General features: G+C 35.0%; 1 non-coding gene across 1 annotated transcript; it reads right to left on the bottom strand.

The window, feature by feature from the left end:
- Nucleotides 1-18,170: 18,170 nt before the first annotated feature.
- LOC142174989 (small nucleolar RNA R71) lies at nt 18,171-18,277 on the bottom strand. Its single transcript, XR_012704186.1, has one exon. It is a non-coding gene; the product is annotated as a small nucleolar RNA R71 (small nucleolar RNA).
- Nucleotides 18,278-19,024: the final 747 nt, after the last annotated feature.

The following is a 19,024-nucleotide window of genomic DNA, read 5'->3' as shown; positions in this document are numbered from 1 at the left end:
TCAGTTTCATTGGGTTTGGGCTTAGGCTTGTTTTCAAATTGTTCCAACTCGCTTTTTATTTCCTCAACAACCTCATCTTCATCATATTCAACCTCTTGATGTATTATTTTGATATTAGACAACTTTTTAAGATCTGGACGTGAATTCCTCATACATGTCATGTTATTAAAGTTGGCATTAACAAAACTGAAATGGAAATAAAATGACAGGAATTAGGAAAAGGAAAAGATAAAACTTAATACGAAATTGAACTACATTTCATTGAATTCAAAAGGATAGAAGGGTTAACATTAAAATAAAACAATCACACTGATATGTTTGGATTACAACCCTGAAAGTAACCCAAAATACAAAAAAGAAGCTGTAAAAGCAAACTACCAAGACTCCTTCCTTGTGGGGAGAAGAGTTGTTTCCCAGTTGGTGAGCGTGGTGTCTGGGCCAATTAGTTGCATATCGGCACGACTAGTTCCTTCACCAGCCTGGATCATATTCACTTTAGAAAACATCTGGCTGAGGCCATGGCAAATTTCATCAATATTTGCATGTGCCGAGGAATTTTGAACCTCTTGGAGTCGCGGCTTGACAAAAATGTAGAAAATGTGAGGGATAGGATGTTGCAAGATCCATCCATGCTTTTTGCGGTAGTTGGCTTTGTTTTTGTCTGCTTGTGTTGGCCTGAACCCTAAGCCAAAAGTACCCTGATTACTGAACGAAGAAATAGGCTCCAAAATTCCTTGCAATGATGCCCCCAAGCCTTTTCCTAGCTCATAACCTTGCCTCAACATAACTGCAGTCACCATTACGGATATGGAAGAAAGACAAGGATGCAGAATGGGCTTTTCTTCCTCAACATGGTCCACAGAAACCACCTCGAAAGCTTGATAGAAAATGGACTCACACCCTTCCTTGGCCTCAATGAACGGGATTAATGGGTCTTTATAAATGGATGACTCGTCTTCTCCGTGAACAATAATCTCTTGCCTGACATGTTCGAACTTGACCATTTAATGCAATGTGGATGGCACAGCTCGAGCCATATGGATCCATGGCCTTCCAAGAAGAAAGTTATAAGAAGTGTCCATGTCTACTATTTGGAAGACAATTTCAAAGTCAACTGGCCCAATTGTCATAGTGAGGTTGATCTCCCCAATGGTATCTCTCGCTGAGCCATCAAAAGCCCGAATGCGAACATTACTAGGTCGAATTCTGTCTGTGTTGATTTTCATGCCTTGCAAAGTAGAGAGAGGGCATACATCTACACTCGAGCCTCCATCAACCATGACTCGCTTTACATAATGCCCCTCATATTTTGACGACCAGGTGCAAAGCCCTATTATGCCCGGCTCCTTCCTCGTGAAGTTTATCATCAGTAAAGGAGATTCTGTTCACTTCGAAAAATCTGTTAGCCATCTTCTCTAACTCATTCACTGTGGTCTTCTCTAAGACATGTGCCTCATTCAGGGTCTTGATTAGTACACGGGCATGTTCTTTTGAATGTAGGAGCAAAGATAGTAGAGAGATTTGGGCAGGAGTCTTTCTTAGCTGGTAAATGATTGAGTAGTCATGAACTTTTATCTTTTTCAAAAACTCTTCTGCCTCTTCTTCAGTGACGTATTTTTTTTATTGGCAATTGTCGTTCTCTGATTTGCTTGGCCTTCCTCAACTCCTCTGGAGAGTAACACCTCCCTGATCGAGTCAAATCTCCAGTTTCCCCCACTTCTTCTATGATTTTCTTGCCTTTGTATGTCATCACAATTTTGTTGTAGTTCTAAGGAATGGTTTTTGTATTTGTCACAGGGGGTTGCACGGCAGGTCTAATTACGATCGGCTCTGTTATACCCTTTGTACCGCCCTGATTCTGCCTTGTGATGGGGTGGCCTCTAAGGACATATAACCTTGGGCTTGGAATATTAGAGAGAACTTCCAACCTCGGGACCTTGGGCACAAATAAAGTTACCTTTTCTGAGCTCGGGGTGCCTTTCACAATCAACGGCATATCTCGGCTTGGACTTACTTCCAGAATTGTTCCTTCTTGAATTGCTCCCACTATCATTTTTGCTTGACCGACCGGCTTGTATTCTTGATCTCGTCCAATCATTCCCACGAAATGAACATCATTGTGTGCTGGCAATGGGTTGTTTGTCATTCGTCACTACAATCAATTTTTCAGAAATGAGTCTTTCTATGGCTCTTTTCAGAGTCCAACAGTCATCAGTGCTATGTCCCGGGGCACCCGAATGATATTCATATCTAGCATTTGCTTGAAATCCACGTGAATCGGGATGCATATGGTGGGGGGTGATGTGTTTAATCACGCCGATCTGTTTCAGCTTCTGGAAAAGACTAGAGTATGGTTCAGCCAATGGGGTGAATTTTTCCACCGGCCTCTGTTCTCGACCGCAATCCTGCCTGGGACGAGCATTGTAAGGTGCCCGAAAATTTTGCTGTTGAGGTCGGGGGTTCCTTGGAGCCGGTGCACGTATCTGTTGATTGGTAGGCCGAACATAGTATTGAGCATTAAACATTGTATATTGTGGTGGTCCCACTGAGTATTGAGTAATTGGTGGAGGATAATAATGTTGAGGGTAACTGGATTGCCCCTGTGGAACTTGTACATAAGGATGCGACACCCCTCCTTGAACTTCCCTAGATCCAAAAATCATCATAGAACCTTCATCTCTCTTTTTACTATTTGCAAAATTCCCCGACCCATTTTGGATTGCTTGGTTGGTGGCTTAGAGAGCAGCCTGGCTTAAAATCCTGCCAGTCTTTAAGCCATTTTTGACCATTTCCCCTATCTTGATTGCTTCTGCAAAAGGCCTGCCTATTGCGGACATAATGTTTTGGAAATAATCAGGTTCTTGAGCCTCCAGAAAGACAGTGATCAACTCATGATTATCCATGGGTAGCTTAACTCTGGCTGGCTCCTTCCACTTGATGACATACTCCCTAAAGCTTTCCGTCGGTTTTTTCTTCATATTGGATAGGGAATTGCGATCTGGTGCAATATCAATGTTGTATTGGAATTGATTGACGAAGGCCTGGGCCATGTCATCCCATACATGCCAGTGAGAGATGTCTTGGTCAATGAACCACTCAGAGGCTACCCCTATAAGACTTTCTCCAAAATATGCCATCAACAATTCTTCTTTTCCACCTGCACCCCTCAACAAATTGCAGTACCTTTTTAAGTGGGCGATAGGGTCGCCGTGTCCATCATACTTCTCGAATTTTGGGGTCTTGAAACCTGGTGGCAAATGGATGTGAGGGAACATACACAGATCACTGAACGAGACACTTTTGTGACCATATATTCCCTGTATGTTCTTTATGTTTTGCTCAAAACTTTTCATTTTCCTGGCCATCTCATCCGGCTTACTTGTCTTTGCAGGCTTTTCATTTTCCGCTGGTGACTCGTACTGAGGAGTCTGATTATAGGGAGATGAGGCCCTGAAAGCCATATTTGGGGAGTAGTATTGGCCATCATAATCCTGAGGTAGTGTCTCATTGTTGGGCCTCATCATAGGAGGTGGTGGCGAGATTGTATATACTGGTGCGCCAGACACGGCGGGAGGGGTGTTCCTGACCGGTGCGACTGGAGGTCGCATATTAGAGGTACCAGGGGCGGCATGGAGGCTGTAGTTTGGCACATACCCTGGTGGTAGAACATGATTGCTCGCCACGTGGAGCAGTGGTTGAGTAGCTCGGGGCACAGTGGAAGTTCCCTCAGAGGGAACCTGGGGTGGAGGTTATCCAGAAACCCAAGCTTGATATACGTCTGGCAGTTGCTGTCTCAATTTTCTTATTTCCTCTGACTCTTGCTCGGCTGATTGAACCTCCGGATTGTCATTGAGCAACTCGATTTCATCACTATTATCCATTAATACTGGTTCCTTAGATCTTGTGAAGTAATGATGTATTGCCAGATTCACCACAAACCAACCACCTTAAACTTAACCTTTTGAGACAGCAAACATGTTAGGGTTGGGCATTTTATAGATATGAGTTACACATAATATGCCATGCTTCTAACATCATCACCATTTCTAAAATGCCTTTTTGAAGGCTTCATGTTTCATTCCGGCTTATCAAGTTGCTTCTTATTGGCGCTCTTATTCTCTTTTTTTTTTACACTCCCCTCATTTTGATCCCTCAACTTAGATTCATTGAAAAATATTTTGATCGAACCTTTTGTGGGTTGCCTACGTATCATGTCGCTGCATGAATCAGATCATTACATAGTTCAGGGATGCAAGACACTTGATTGATTTTTTTTCCAAAACAAAAAACAAACACACACAACATTTTGAAAAAATAAAATCTTTTTGGGTTTTCAATATATATTTTTTGTTTTTGGTACAAGATGTTGAAACAAAATGTTCAAAGAAAACTACAATAGACTCGACCGGATTGAAACAAGACTCCACAAAACCAAAGCCACAAACAGACCCCTCATAGACTTAAAAATAAAAATACCCCTACTATAATATCTTAAAAAGTGAATGCAACAAAGACTCCAATTTTGCAGACTATCCACTTGACGTCATCTTGGTTGAGGCGCTCCCTGCCCCAATTGGTTGGACATATCTTTGTACAGGGCCTCTAGATCTGTAGCAATGTGGCGAGCGAGGTTGATTGCGGATTCGACAAACATTTTCTTATTCATTTTTTCACAATCTGTGCACCCCAGAGTAGTGTACTCGGCTATATAAAGTATCATTCTCTTGACATTCTCTTGGAACGCAAACATGCCATCGATTTGCCGCCCATGGGCATCGGCCAAATTCAGTGCATCTGCCTCGCGGTCCAATGCTGAGTTCCTTTGTTTCATGTCTTCGGCCAAATCATTTTGCAGCCGACCTATTACCTCATGATAGTGACGTTTCTCCGTCTCGAATTCGGCTAGTTGGTGATTCTTAATTGACTCGAACTTCTCCCTATGGAGATCAAACTCCATTTGTTGTTGGTGCATTGCTTCCTCGACAATGCTCAAGTCTTTTTGCAACTTATGTATTTCAACATTTTTGTTTGCCTCAAATCTTCTGACTAAACCATTCGTGTTTGCCAATTCTTCTTGTAAACGGGTTGCCTCATTTTTAGCCTACTTTAGATCTTTATCCATGACCCTCAAGGCCGATTGATAATCTTTCTCAATATTTAAACAAATCTGAGCAACGCTTGCTTGGTGTTGGGCTTGTTGTTTGGATACGGTCATCTGAGCATGCTCCAATTTCTCTCTCAGCTTTTCTATAGTTCTTTGATCATTTCTCCTCCTGTTCGACCCCTCAGGCCTATCTCTAAACGACAAAGGATCATGAATCCAAGTAATATATTCAGGGATCACCTCTCCACGATCTCGGTCTTCTACCATCTCATTCAACTCCGAGACTTTACTTGCATACCAAATTTTCATAATTTTGTCTTCGTCATGAGGTTGCCAAAATCATAACAGAACTTGCTCATATCTCGTGTTGGTGGCATCTCCTGTCGTCGCGCAAACTGGCGCATTACCCGAAGTGGAGCATAGGGTTGAACACCATCCAATCCTATGAGTACCAAATAGAATGGTATGCAGACTCACAAATGACCTCTTTAGAGGAAAACCAGTCGTAGTTCCATGTGATCTGTTTGGCAGACAACGTAAGAAGCAGTTCTTTCCAAGGGTCAATCCTTTCTGGTAAGTCACATTCGTCAATTCTTTTCTGGTGATCATAAGTGTGATTAGGCCAGAGCTCACTAAAATTGGTGATCGTAGGATGACGATAAAAATGCTCCAAAAACCATATCTGTAACAAAATATTGCAGCCATCAAAGTTTCGTGTGCACAATTTACATCTAGTTAAAACACGAAAAATAGAAGAAAGAATCATAGGATCCAAGGTATAATCATCCCCTTTTGAGGTCATAGCCTCAACTACACCTGCCAAGCGGATGTCAATACGTCCTTCCCTTTCCGGAAAAACTACACACCCCAAAAAAGCAACCATAAATGCAAATCTTCTATGTATCTTCCATGTTTCCTTGTCTTCCTTTGATTTCAATTTTCCCACATTTCTTTCGAAATTGTATTCTAGGCCGTACAAGTGAAACAAAAATCCCAACTTAACCCACTTGCCTCCTAAACCTTTATATTGTCCGTAATTTATGTTTAAGAGTTTCAGAAGCTTACCCTTATTCATATTTTTTGGTACTATAGGCCTTTGGCGGCGAAGATTACGGCCCCACCCCTGGAAATGAGCGATTTCCTCCAAGGTCGGAGTCATTTCACAGTCAGTAAAATTGAACACATTGTTTTCAGGATCCCAACGCGGAATCAAAGCTTCGATAACATCCCTCCTGGGTTGGATCGTCATTATGTGAACCAAATGTACCAAGTACTTTTTTATCTGGTTTCGGTCATATTCCTTAAAATCTCTCCACCAATCCCACAACAATTGTGTTATCTGATCAGCAATAAGAAAATCTGGTATCCCTTTTGACCTGGGCCTCTTTTCAGACTTACCTCTTTCCCCACTCATGGTGCACCTGTTTATCCAGACACGGGGTTAGGTTTTAATCAAATATACTATTGACACAAAAATTCCGATTTCTTGGTTTGACTCTAAAAAAAACAAAAACAAAAACCAAACTGTGGGACTAAAAAAAATTAAATTAGTAATATAGTCATTAAATAAAAAAAATAAAAAGGCCTAAATGATTTTTTTTTATCATTTTCTAATGAAAGATTTCTAAAAAGGAATTAAGGAAAAGGAGAATATGTTTGGATTTTTCTTCTTTCTTTTTTCTTTTTTTTGGAAAATTGGGGGCCGGAACCGATGAGGTTTGCCTACGTATCTCACATCCGGTGAGAATCAGACTCGCGTAGTTCGGTCAAAATAACAAAGAAAAACTATTTTAAAAATTATAATTTTAAAACCCTTCAAAATTTTATATATAAAAAAGGGTACTTTATTTGAGTGAATCCTCTCTTCAATCAATCTATCCTAAAGCCGGTCAACATTTGAGTGAATCCTACCAAATAATATTATATATAGCACATAAAGATGAACATGTTGGTCCGAAAAATTGGTACATGTCTAGACGGGCCCGACCCCTGTGCCGAGTTCCGCTAAGTCCAATGCACATGATGCAAATAAAGCGTAGCCTACTATGTATATTCATTGCTTTGTTCTTCTAAGTTTTCAAATCCTAAAGTAGATGGTATCTAGACCTGGCTTACCCGGGAGGACAACCCGAGCCGAGGAGCGTCAAGCATCACCAGTAGTAGAACAACACTGGCTAGCTAACGACTCTCCCGCCTAAACATGTGTGATTAAATCCTTCACCAGAAGCTGGTAGGCTAACTAGCTTTATCTCAAGACAGAAATTTTGTGATGCTGGTAGGCAAACACAACATAACTACCTATCATAAGACTTAGAGGGGTACGAGAGATGATACAATTTATATCATAGTTCAAATAAATATTAAAGCGGTAAATAAGCGACAAATAGCACATTATGCTCCCAAATACAATAATATCCAAGACATGATAAAAGCCAAACAAAAATCAATATACAAAGCTCGAATTCTTATTAATAGTTCCCCAGCGGAGTTGCCAGAGCTGTCACACATTCTTTTTACCCCTCCAAAAGATAATGTGTGTTATGGATTGTGGGTTACAGAGCTTTTCCAATTAAAGTGACAAACTTGAAATATGGATTATATTATCTACAGAATCGCCACTTGGAATTGTTTTTGCCGGTATTCCAAGTCACCTTTTATTTGAATCCCTATTCAAAAGAAGGTTTGACTCTATTATTATTGGTCTTCGAAAACAAGTCCGGGTAAGGAATTCTGTTAACCGGGGAGAAAGTGTAAGGCATTCCCCGAGTCCCGCGGTTCTAGCATGGTCGCTTTATTGACTATATTTGGCTTATATTATTTTGGATAACTTGTATATTATTGGATCTCATCTTTTACCTATATTTGCTTTTATTACTTGATTAACATTTATAAAAAGGTTCCCTTGAAATAAGTCACACGTGTGAATACTTATTTTGTTACATATCACAATTATGCCACAGAGACCATACATATAGCCATGATGTTTAATTATTTAAAGCGCACCTAAATAAACTAGCGCACTTGAATTGTTTTCCTAAACTAATTTAAGATTATTGTAAGGCCAAGAGTTATAGAATTGTTTGTGGAAAAGTGTATGATTTTAGATATTTGAATAAATAAACTATCATATACCAATACCCTACATCCCAATAATTGAAGCCTAAACTTATTAGTGTCCAAATCTTTCAAACTTTTAGCAAGTTTAAATACTATATTTTCAGAAACATGATTAAGCACATAACATTTAAGGATTGATTTATATTATTATTTATAAAGTTTAAAGATAAATAAATAAAATCACATAAAATAAGATAAAAAAATAGAGGAAAAAATAAATATTTTAATGCAAGATTTTCAATTAAATGAGTCTCCAAGAATATGTACAATAACTCAGACGAACGCTGAACAAGCATAAGCAAAGATGATCATCAAATCCGGTGAACAGAGCTCCAATGGAATCCTCGACCTCGACTGTTAACACCACTCTTTGGCATGTAAAAAGGGATGTTTTGAAGTATTTTTGTTGGGTTTTGGGGTATTGAATTGCTGGAAATTTTCGAAAAAAAGAGGAAGAAAGAATGACACTAGTAGAAATTGTCGTAGCGTAGAAGAAGAAAAAAAATTTGTTTCTCTCAATTATCTCATCTCTTTTCTCTCTTTTCTTCCTTTTTTCTCAAATTTTCTCTTCTATTTATAGCAAAATTTTCGAAAATTTTCAGATTTAAAAAAAAAATATTTTACTATTTTATTATTTTTTTAATTAAAAGAAATCTCACTTACAAATTACTTTTTTTTTTTATAAAAAGAAATCCCACCTTTCTTTACTTTTATTTTTTAAATTCCAACTTTAATTACTTTTATCTTATTTAAAATCCCACTTTTTTTTTTTACTTTTTAAAAGAGAATTCCACTTATTTTACTTTTCTTTAAAAAAACAATCCACTTTCTTTTGCTTTTCTTTTAAAAACTCTACTTTCTTTTACTTTAATTTTTTTTAATTTTCAGCTACCTTTATATTTATTTTAAATTCCAACTTTCTTTTACTTTTTATTTTTTTAAAATTTCCACAAAACTTTACTTTTATTTTTTTAATTTTCCACTTTCTTTTACTTTTTAAAAGTGAATTCCACCTACTTTTACTTTTATTATTTTTTTTTATTTTTAATTCCATACTTCCCTTTTTCTTAATGTTTTAAATTTCTCCCAAAAATTTAAAAAAATTAATATTTTCGGATTTTTTTTATTATTTTTAAAAAATATTATTAATAATAATAATTCACCTTTTAAAATTTTGTATTTTTACCCTATAATAAAAAGTGTAACAAATCTAAAAATTGTAGGTTAAAACCCCTAAAATGTTTACATAGAAGAAGTGATAAAAAATTAAATATTGTCAAAAATTAGGTGCTCACACTTTTTACACCACAAGTTCAAAAGTCTTTTCTTTTTTCTTAAACCCCATGCCGAGCAAATAGGTTGATATAAATTGAAACAGAATTAAAGGGTATTTGATAATTAAAAATTTTATAAGAAAATAACACACATTAATTAAAGGAATTTTTACCTCCGGTAGCAAAGGTTGATATCTTATTTATTTTAAATAAATATCTTTTTAAAAAATTATATTTCATAGATACCTTTTGATTTTTATAGCCAAATATCTATTTATGGTCACCTCCCACCCTTAAGCCATAAAATATGTTTTTTATTATTTTTCTCTCTCATTCTTTCAGTCTCTCTTAACACCAGTCTTTCTCCATGAATACAACCATGATTCTCCACTGATTCATCTCCATTGTCGAACGAAATTTTCATTGTCAGTGGCCTGGGACTCTAAATCAATATCGAAATCAAGCCCTTGAGAGAAAGATGTAGGTTTGAAATCTGACAATGAAAATTTAGCAGATTGTGCAATGGGCTTTGGTAAAGGGACCACCGGCGGCAAAGCCGGCCAATTCTACATCGTCACCGACTCTGCCGACGACAGCAACAACCCTAAGTCGGGAACCCTCCGTCACGCTGTCATTCCAAAGGAGCCATTGTGGATCATTTTTGCAAAAAAAACATGACCATTAGATTACATCAGGAGCTGATAATGCAAAGCGATAAGACCATTGATGGTCGTGGTGTTAACCTTCATATTGCATATGGCGCAGGGATTTTTAAAAGGAATTTTTAGGGTAAATTGGGACTGACAATGGAGGTTCGAAATCTGCTATCGACAAAATGACATTAGGGTTATTCTTGAACAAAGACGACGGAGTTTGGGGCTGAGCAACTTGAAGAGTCTGTTACCTTTTTTTTCATTGTATTTCAATGTTCTCGTTGTATTTTATGTATTTCATTGTCTTTTTTTATTGTATTTCAATGTATCTCGATGTATTCCATGTATTTCATTGTATTTATCGTCTTGTTATATTCCATGAATGTATTCATATATTTTTTTAATTAATATAATTTATGTATTCAGATTTATAATTGAGTTTGTTGAGTTATATTTGGAGTCTATTTGTGTTAATTGATTCACTTTCCGTTTAAAAACAGCTGAATAGACCACAGTTTACGCTATTTATGTTACTGTATTCACAAATACATATCGTAAATACGGTCGAATACAATAATTGCCTAGTTGTACTCCCCCATTTCAGTTTTGCTACTGTATTCATGAATACAATAGCTTAAATACATCGAATACACTCTAGCTAAACTGAAAACATAGTTATAGGAAGTAATATAGTAAATGGTAGCTATAGCTAGCTAATAACCACTAAACAATATTGTTTTTTGAAAATTTCTCTTAATTAAAGCTTGGTAAGCGTTGTGCGAGTTGGGCTATGACCCAAATTTTAGCTCATCTTGGCTCATCTCATCTCAATCCAAGTAAATGGCCCCCCTATTTATTGACGCATCCCCATTTTATCCCACCTAAAACCAGCCTAACCCATCTATTTGACATCCCTCGTCGTAAAATCAAGAGATTTTTACATGCTTGGTCTTTTTTTAAAAATTATTATTATAAATGATAGTAGACTTTGTTTATTCCAAAAACAACATTTTTTTTTTACTTTTTTAGCACTTTCATTTTAATAACTCCATTAACTAAGGGATCTCTCTACATTAATACACTTTTTACTACATTTCCTTTTCTCTCACTCTTCTATAACTTCTTTTCTCTCTTCCATAAATAACACTTACCCAAATATATCAAAGATTCTGAAAGAAGAATATCTCAAAAATAACTCTCTCCGCACAATGAGAATTTTAGTATTTCTTTCTTTTTCTAGTTTTAAACTTTTTACTGTACAATTTTATTTTAAATTTTTTTCTGTACAATTTTATTTTAACTAAAAATATACATTTAACATATTTCAAGTATATTATATTGTGATAATTTATAATGTAAATATTCCATCAATATGTCATATATATACATACCACATATATAACTTATATATACATCATACTACATTATTATATTGATATTATTCAAAGTATATTGCTAGCATATACCTTACATAAAATTTAATCTAAAATATTAGTATGCCACTAATATGTATATAGAAGAAAAAAATATGTCACATATACTATTTATATACGGATAATTTGTACAAATATGCATGTTATATTAGTGCAAAATATAAATGGCATATTTATAATATCTCTTTAAATATAAATAAGTGTATAAATAACATATGCATATATACATAATTTTTCCTAAAAAAACACATGATTTATAATATACCATAAACATACATTATATTTTTTTCACGAAATATATGTATTTTATTCCATTGGAATATACAAATATATAATTTTGCTAGGATTAAGTTAAATAAAAAGGTCCATGTGTAAAAAGGAAAAAATTTACTATGGAATGGATCGATGATATATAATTAAATATAAAGACATATATAAACAACATATGCATTTATATATATATATATATATATATATATATATATATATATATATATATATATATATATATATATGAATTTTCCTAAAAAAATATATGATTTATAATGTATATACACCACAAACATACACTATAAATTTTTTTGTAAATATATGTATTTTATTTTGTTAGAATATAAAGATGTATAATTTGCTACATTACGTTATATAAAAAGGTCCATGTATGGAAAGGAAAAATCTGTTATGGAATGGATTGGTTTCTAAAAAAAATATAAAACATGGTATAGAATGGAGAGAAAAAATAGGGAAATATATTAAACTCTAGGACTGACTTTTTAAACAGCTTGATTCTTGCTGATTTGAATTGAATTAAATCTGCTATATGTATAAATATTTTACTGCCATATTTGTTAATCATTAATTAATGCTAATCTTTTGTATTATATTTTTAATAGTGTGCTATTAACGAAAGTAGCTCATTTTAATTTCCATTAACATATGAGGCATCCAAATTCAATTTAACATACCCATATGGTATTCCTGATGTTCATAGAAAAAGAAAAAGAAGTCGATATAAAAGGGTAAATTGCTCTAACTTATCAAACTCCATTGGAAAAATTCTATGGGACATAAGTGATCACCATTTTAATTTCCCTCTCCAAATTTTTTTCTCCTAGAAGCTTCCTTCCCCTACTTTCTAAACAGTGAGAAAATCGACTTAATTATTTTTTTTTTCCTTTTTCCCATGCTAGCTTTTGTAACGTGCTCAACATTTATGTGGTACGTACGTCTTAATTTAATTTGATGTGTTTTACCCGTGGAGAACAGTTCGTTAACCTAAATCTTCACCAAAGTACGTAATTTCTATTGATTATCCTTGAAAACGTAACACTGGTATAAATACTAATCATAAAGGGTTTCAAAAAATGTCAAAATTGGCAAAAAAAGGAATATCCAGATGCCCAAAAAGGTTCCAAAATGATACTCCCTCCGTTCACTTATACTTGTCATGTATACTAAAAATAGATTTTCATTTTTACTTGTCACTTTACGCATGTCAAGAGAAGACAATTTTTTTTTCCTGTTATACCCACAATATTTATTACTCATTTAAATTATTTTCTCAAATCCAATAAAATATGCATCAATTAATATGAGTATCATGGTAAATTATGCACTTCATTTATTATTTTTTAAGGGGCGTGAAAAGTCAAAACGTGCCAAGTAAAAGTGAACGGAGGGAGTATTTTATTCTTAGTCTAACACTCAAGCAAAAAGTTATGGCGCTTTCAATACTATTATGTGTTTCGACATCATACGATCCTTAGCCCACAATATCTCTAAAAATGTTTCTCTTCATAAAATCATTTTTTTAGGAAAAATTGTTAATGAAAGCTTAGTTACTGTTAAATTGCATTTTTTGATCAGAAAAGTCATAGATTATTATTGTGGAAGGTTGTGGTAGGATGGATAGGATCTCTCCATCCTTAATTAGATGTTTCAGGTTTGAATCCTGAAATTAAAAAAAAAAAACTTGGTAAGAAACGTTTTCCCCTTTAATAGGTCTCACAAGGTGCGAATCCAGATTAATCGAGGGCTCAATACGAATAACGAACATTAAATGAGAAACCAAATAAGGACAGAGATCATTCCCAATTATTGAATCTTGAACCATATCGATGGCATGTACTCTATTTTGTGTTATGACACTTGACACTTAACTTGAAAATAGAAGCATGGGATGAAAATAAAATAGATTAAAGGGAAAAGGAAAAGCAATGAAAAGGTTGCCGACCTGCAAGTGCAGTGGGTAAGGAAAAAGAAATTTAAAAATGATGTAAGCCAACAAAAAAAGAAGAAGCAAAATTCATATTAAAAACTGTCACCTTCGAAGCTATAGTAAACGTATTCTTGCAGGATAAGTTGTCTATGCCACGAATTTGATGTCAATTTAATGGACTTCAATTCAGTCCACACTTGTATATTTTATCGATCATTTTCTCCTTCGACATTAACTTGAATTTTATTTAAATAACATTTTGACTAATAACATTTAAATAACATTTTGACTACGTGACAAACTGGTGGAAAAATTGTTAGAAATAAAAAGGGGAAAAAACAATCGTTACTAAAAACAAGCAAGAAAAGTCCTCAAATTTGGCCTTTTATTTCCCATTATTTTTCAGTTAGCTATTGACGTTTCAAAGGGTAATGACAACAACGTACACGGCATAATAAAAGAATTTGACGTTGCCCAATCATAGCATTATGCAAAGGCACCCAAGTTGGAGGAAGTTAAGCTACATCTGCTTACATTACCCGTTTGGATGAGCTTGTTTTAAGTGACTTTTAAGCCAAAATAACTTTTAAGCCATAAGTTAGGAATTCTAACTTTTGATTTTTGGCTTGTTTTATCATTTTAGCTTAAAAATAAGTGCTTAAAAATACTTTTTTACTTTACTCAAACACTATAAAATAGCTTAAAAACTATTTTACCTTAAAAATACTTAAAACAAACCAATCCAAATAGGCTTATACAAGAGTCCAACACACAAAGACAACGTGTTTATCCATTCCATATTTCCATGTCCAAAATGAAAGGGCATATGTTTTATTTATTCGTTTTCATTTTTTTTTTCTTTTCTTTTTTGGCGGAATTACACATAAATACAATTGACACACGTATATTGCAACTAAGTAGCCTATATTTAATCTTGCAAAGCTGCAACTCAAAAATAATCGGCTAAAATTCAACATCCAACTCCAAATAGGTTCTCGAAATTACTATTCAAATTTATTTTTAAAAATGTTCAAGCTTTTTAAATTAATTTTCAAATCAATAATTGTGACTTAAACATTAGTTCAACAAACCAAATCCATTTGGGTGGTGGAAATCAGATTTTTAATATAATCCACTATTGTTGAACACGCTTAAATAAGTGAGTTTAAATTTCGAATGTGGTTTTATGAGAAATTTGGAGTAGATGATGTTTAGACTTGTTAGAAATAGTATAAAGAGGTAGTATAAAAAATTTAAAGTTATTTCATAAGATTTGGACTGGTACACCATTGTTGAGCAAATTTAAATAAGTGGGTTTAAATTTTGAATTTGGTTTTACGAGAAATTAATTCAGAGTGGATGTTATTTAGACTTGTTAGAAATAACATAAGGAGGTTGTCTATAACATTTGATGCTTGTATAAAGGTGTATAATAGTGTATAAGAGGTGTTTATATACCCATATATACTATTATACAAAATTAGACATCATTATACAAAAACTGACTTCGTCTTCTTCCTTGCGCCTTTTCTTAAATTTAACTCAAATCTTGCTCTAATCTACTCCAAATCACTTTAAATTCAAATTTTGAACTCCTTTTGATGTTTTCAATCAATTGGAATAACACACAATCAAAACAACTAACAAACTCAAAATTTTTTATTTACGAAACTGAAGCTTTGAATGCCATTCAATTGTGGACTTCTGTTCTTCAATTTTCTTACATTGCAACCACCATTTGTATGACGAGAGGGATTAGAAATAAAATAAAATAAAACAATAAATCCATGAAAGAAAATGAGAATTCTTATCTGCAAAAGCTCCCACCTTTTGCCTTCAGAAATTTTAATTTCTCTCTACTTTTTGTGGCATGTTTGGGCGAATGAAAGTAGAGAGAAGAAGAAAGACACCAATGGCGTGAAAAAAGAGAGAAGAAGTGAAAATAAAAATGAAAACTGAATATAACCCTTAAAATAATTAAGGTGGGCTAAAGGTTGAAAAGTTTCTATCATGATATATACAACCTGGGCTAAACAGGGTAAGAATTTCAAATTTTGGTCAGTTTTTATTAGGACGTTGGGCCAAGTGACAAGGGCTGTAATTCTTCCTTCTTTTTTGGGTTTGTGAAAGATAGTCTTGGCATAATGTTCTAATCACATGTTCAAACGATAGAAATAAGGGAGTGATGGTAGGCTAGAAACCCATATTTTAGTCATAGTTTGCACTCTAATCACTATATTTTACTTGTGATTGAGCTTAATTAATGATAATTTGCGCTTATTACGTATTATATGCCTTGCATCAAAATAATTCTGAGCTATTAAGATAATTTGGAGCTAATTTAAACAAAGTGGAGCTTTGAAGCCTAAGTAAAAGTCCAAAAAATTAAACCGGAATCACATTCGGGGGTCGAGGACCAAGTCTGAATTAAAAAAGTGAAAAAAGATTACTTTGAGAAAAATGTACTACCGCGTCGTGCCATGCGCCGCGGAGCATGGGGCGCTAGTGAAAAGTTCTTGCAGAGTAGAAAAAATAGGCCTCTGAACTTTTCCACTAATTCGGTGCATAGTGTGTCGCGGTAGTGTATTTGCTCGCCCAACTTTTCACACTTCGGCTTGAAAAGGATAGCTTCTTCCACGACCGTTCCTAAATAGTATAAATACATCAAAAACATGAATTTGGAGGACTTTTGACCTATGGAAGACTGGGAGAACATTGGAGACTCTAAGGCACAAGGATTCATCATTCTTTCCTCAACTCAACACCCGAGTTTGGATTGAATTCATGTTTTCTTACTCTTTAATTATATTTGATGGCTTCTTCCATGATTATGAATTAGTTTTCCTTAGGGTTTGACCGATATGATGTTTTGATTGATATTTGTGGATTTTAACTTTAGTTCTTTGCTTGAATTTGTTTATGGAGCTATGAATTATTTGCAACTTTATTCACAAGTTTATTTAATCGAAAGAGGAATATTGTGGTGATTATCTTGCATTATTTTGTTTGGTTTAATTTAGTGATTCTCTTACATAATCGAAAGAGCATGTTGAATTGTTGAATAAATCAAGTTAGGAGAATATTTGAGAGACTTTTTCCTGAATGCTAATCTATTAACGCATGATTGTATATTTTCACAGTGCTTATATTAGTTCACCTCGTAGAGTGAAGATTTAATCGAGAGATGAGTCTTGACTACATGTTTGAACTAATCATCGAGTGAATTCGTATAAATCATTAGAATATTAGAGTGAATTGAACTAGAGTTAGGTCCCAAATAGCTATCTTGCACCTATCCTAGCGCGACCTTTATTTCTCCCATTGAATTTCAGTGTTGCTCAACTCTTGTCTTCTAGTGATCAATTGTTAATTGTTTTAGTTTCATAGTTAGTTTTAGTTATTAATCATCCCAACCAACATGTTGATCATCCTGAATAGCGTTAATCTAGAAATTACTTGAACATTGTTTAAGTTCAATCCCTATGGAGATGATAATCATAACTATACAATCTTTAACTAACGAGTGTTAATTTCGTGTTGTGTTTGTGCTCATCAAATTTTGGCACCGTTGCTGGGTTTATTGGCAATCAATAATTTTCAAATTAGTTTTTGGTACTAATTTAGGAATCAATTTTATTTTATTCTTCACGGTTTTTCTCTTCTGTGGCTAGGCAACATGTTAAGTTCGTTGGTGTATAACTCGATCTTCTTCAAAAGAATTAATACCCTACAAACCAGAGTTGGAAAAATATATGCGACAACTGAGAAAAGATAAAGAACTCATGGAAAAATTCTTGGGGCAATCTTCAACCCAAGAGAACATGGCTAAAAACGGTGTGGAGGTAGTAGATTTGTCTGCATGGGAAGCAACCAACAGGAAGCAGCCGCACGGACAGCTGCTGAAGCAAATCTCAGAGTTGATGAAACAGTTGACGAGAATGGAGGACGAAGATTTAACCTGAACCGATCTCTGATTGAAGACGAATTTTAAAATAATATACCCACGCTTGGATGATCACTGGGAGACTACGCCAGGCCATTTTACAACCAAGAAGTATCTAGTGTGCGACCTGCTCCGTTTGTGACCAATAATTTTGAGATCAAACAAGGGCTACTTCAAACCATTCAGAACAATTATGTCTTTCGAGGCAAACCCAACGAAGATCCACATATTAATTTGATGGATATTGATGAGATTATGAATACCTTCCAGCACAATGGGGTATCGAAAGATGCTATCTACTTAAAAGCATTTTCTTATTCAAATAAGCTAAGAACCAGTTGCGGAGTTTACCGACTGGGTCAATTAAAACTTGGGAAGACATGAAAAGGAAGTTCCTTGAAAAATATTTTTCAGTTGCGAAAACAGGGAAAATTTGAATAGAGATCCACAACTTCGAGCAGAAAGATACAGAAATGGTGTTTGAAGCATGGGAAAGATTTAAGGATATTGTGAGAAGATGTCAGCATCATGGAGTAGACTTTGTGGATGCAACTCCAAGATTTCTGGGATGGTCTGACACCCTTTGGTAGGAGGACGCTAAACAATGCAGTTGGAGGTCCTCTAATGAAGAAAACTCCTGAGAAGATTGTTGCAATTCTGAATGAATTATCTGAAGATACAAATCAATGGCCTGTAGAGGATAACGAAAAAAGAAAAAAAGGTTGGGGTATATCAAGTGGATTCTAACACATCAGTTCAAGCCCAGCTAGATACCATAGAAGGAGAGATACGAAAGTTAACCTTGCCAAGGTCCAGAGCCAGTCATCCTCAGTTTTGTAATTTTTGTGGAATGGGTCATCCAACGCATGGATGTCAGGCCTCGACTACAGATGAAGTGGTAAATAATGTAGGGAGCTTTGATAGAGGCAACTACCAAAGTGACAACAATTTTAACTCTATGGGTCAGAGGCACCCAGGTTTTTCTTGGAGTTCACCAGGTGGTAGTACAAACGCAAATGGAAATAAAATAACTCCAAACCCTAGGGACAGGGAGCTCCAAGTTTTCAAAATTAGCAAAAGCAACAATATCAGCCTCCACAGTGTAATCAGTCTAGCATAAAAGATCTGATGAAGGCCTTTATTATTAAGACAGATGAGAAGTTTGAAACCCATGGCTCAACTATCCGAGAACAGGGCCCGACCATTCGAAACTTGGAAAGACAGGTAGGGCAACTTGCTAATCTATTGTCTGAGAGGGTTCTAGGAACTCTCCCTACTGATA

Source organism: Nicotiana tabacum, chromosome 20, assembly GCF_000715075.1.
Source record: "Nicotiana tabacum cultivar K326 chromosome 20, ASM71507v2, whole genome shotgun sequence".
NCBI classification, from domain to species: Eukaryota; Viridiplantae; Streptophyta; class Magnoliopsida; order Solanales; family Solanaceae; genus Nicotiana; species Nicotiana tabacum.
The sequence above is the reverse complement of the archived record's forward strand: the minus strand, read 5'-3'. Positions and strand labels throughout refer to the sequence as shown.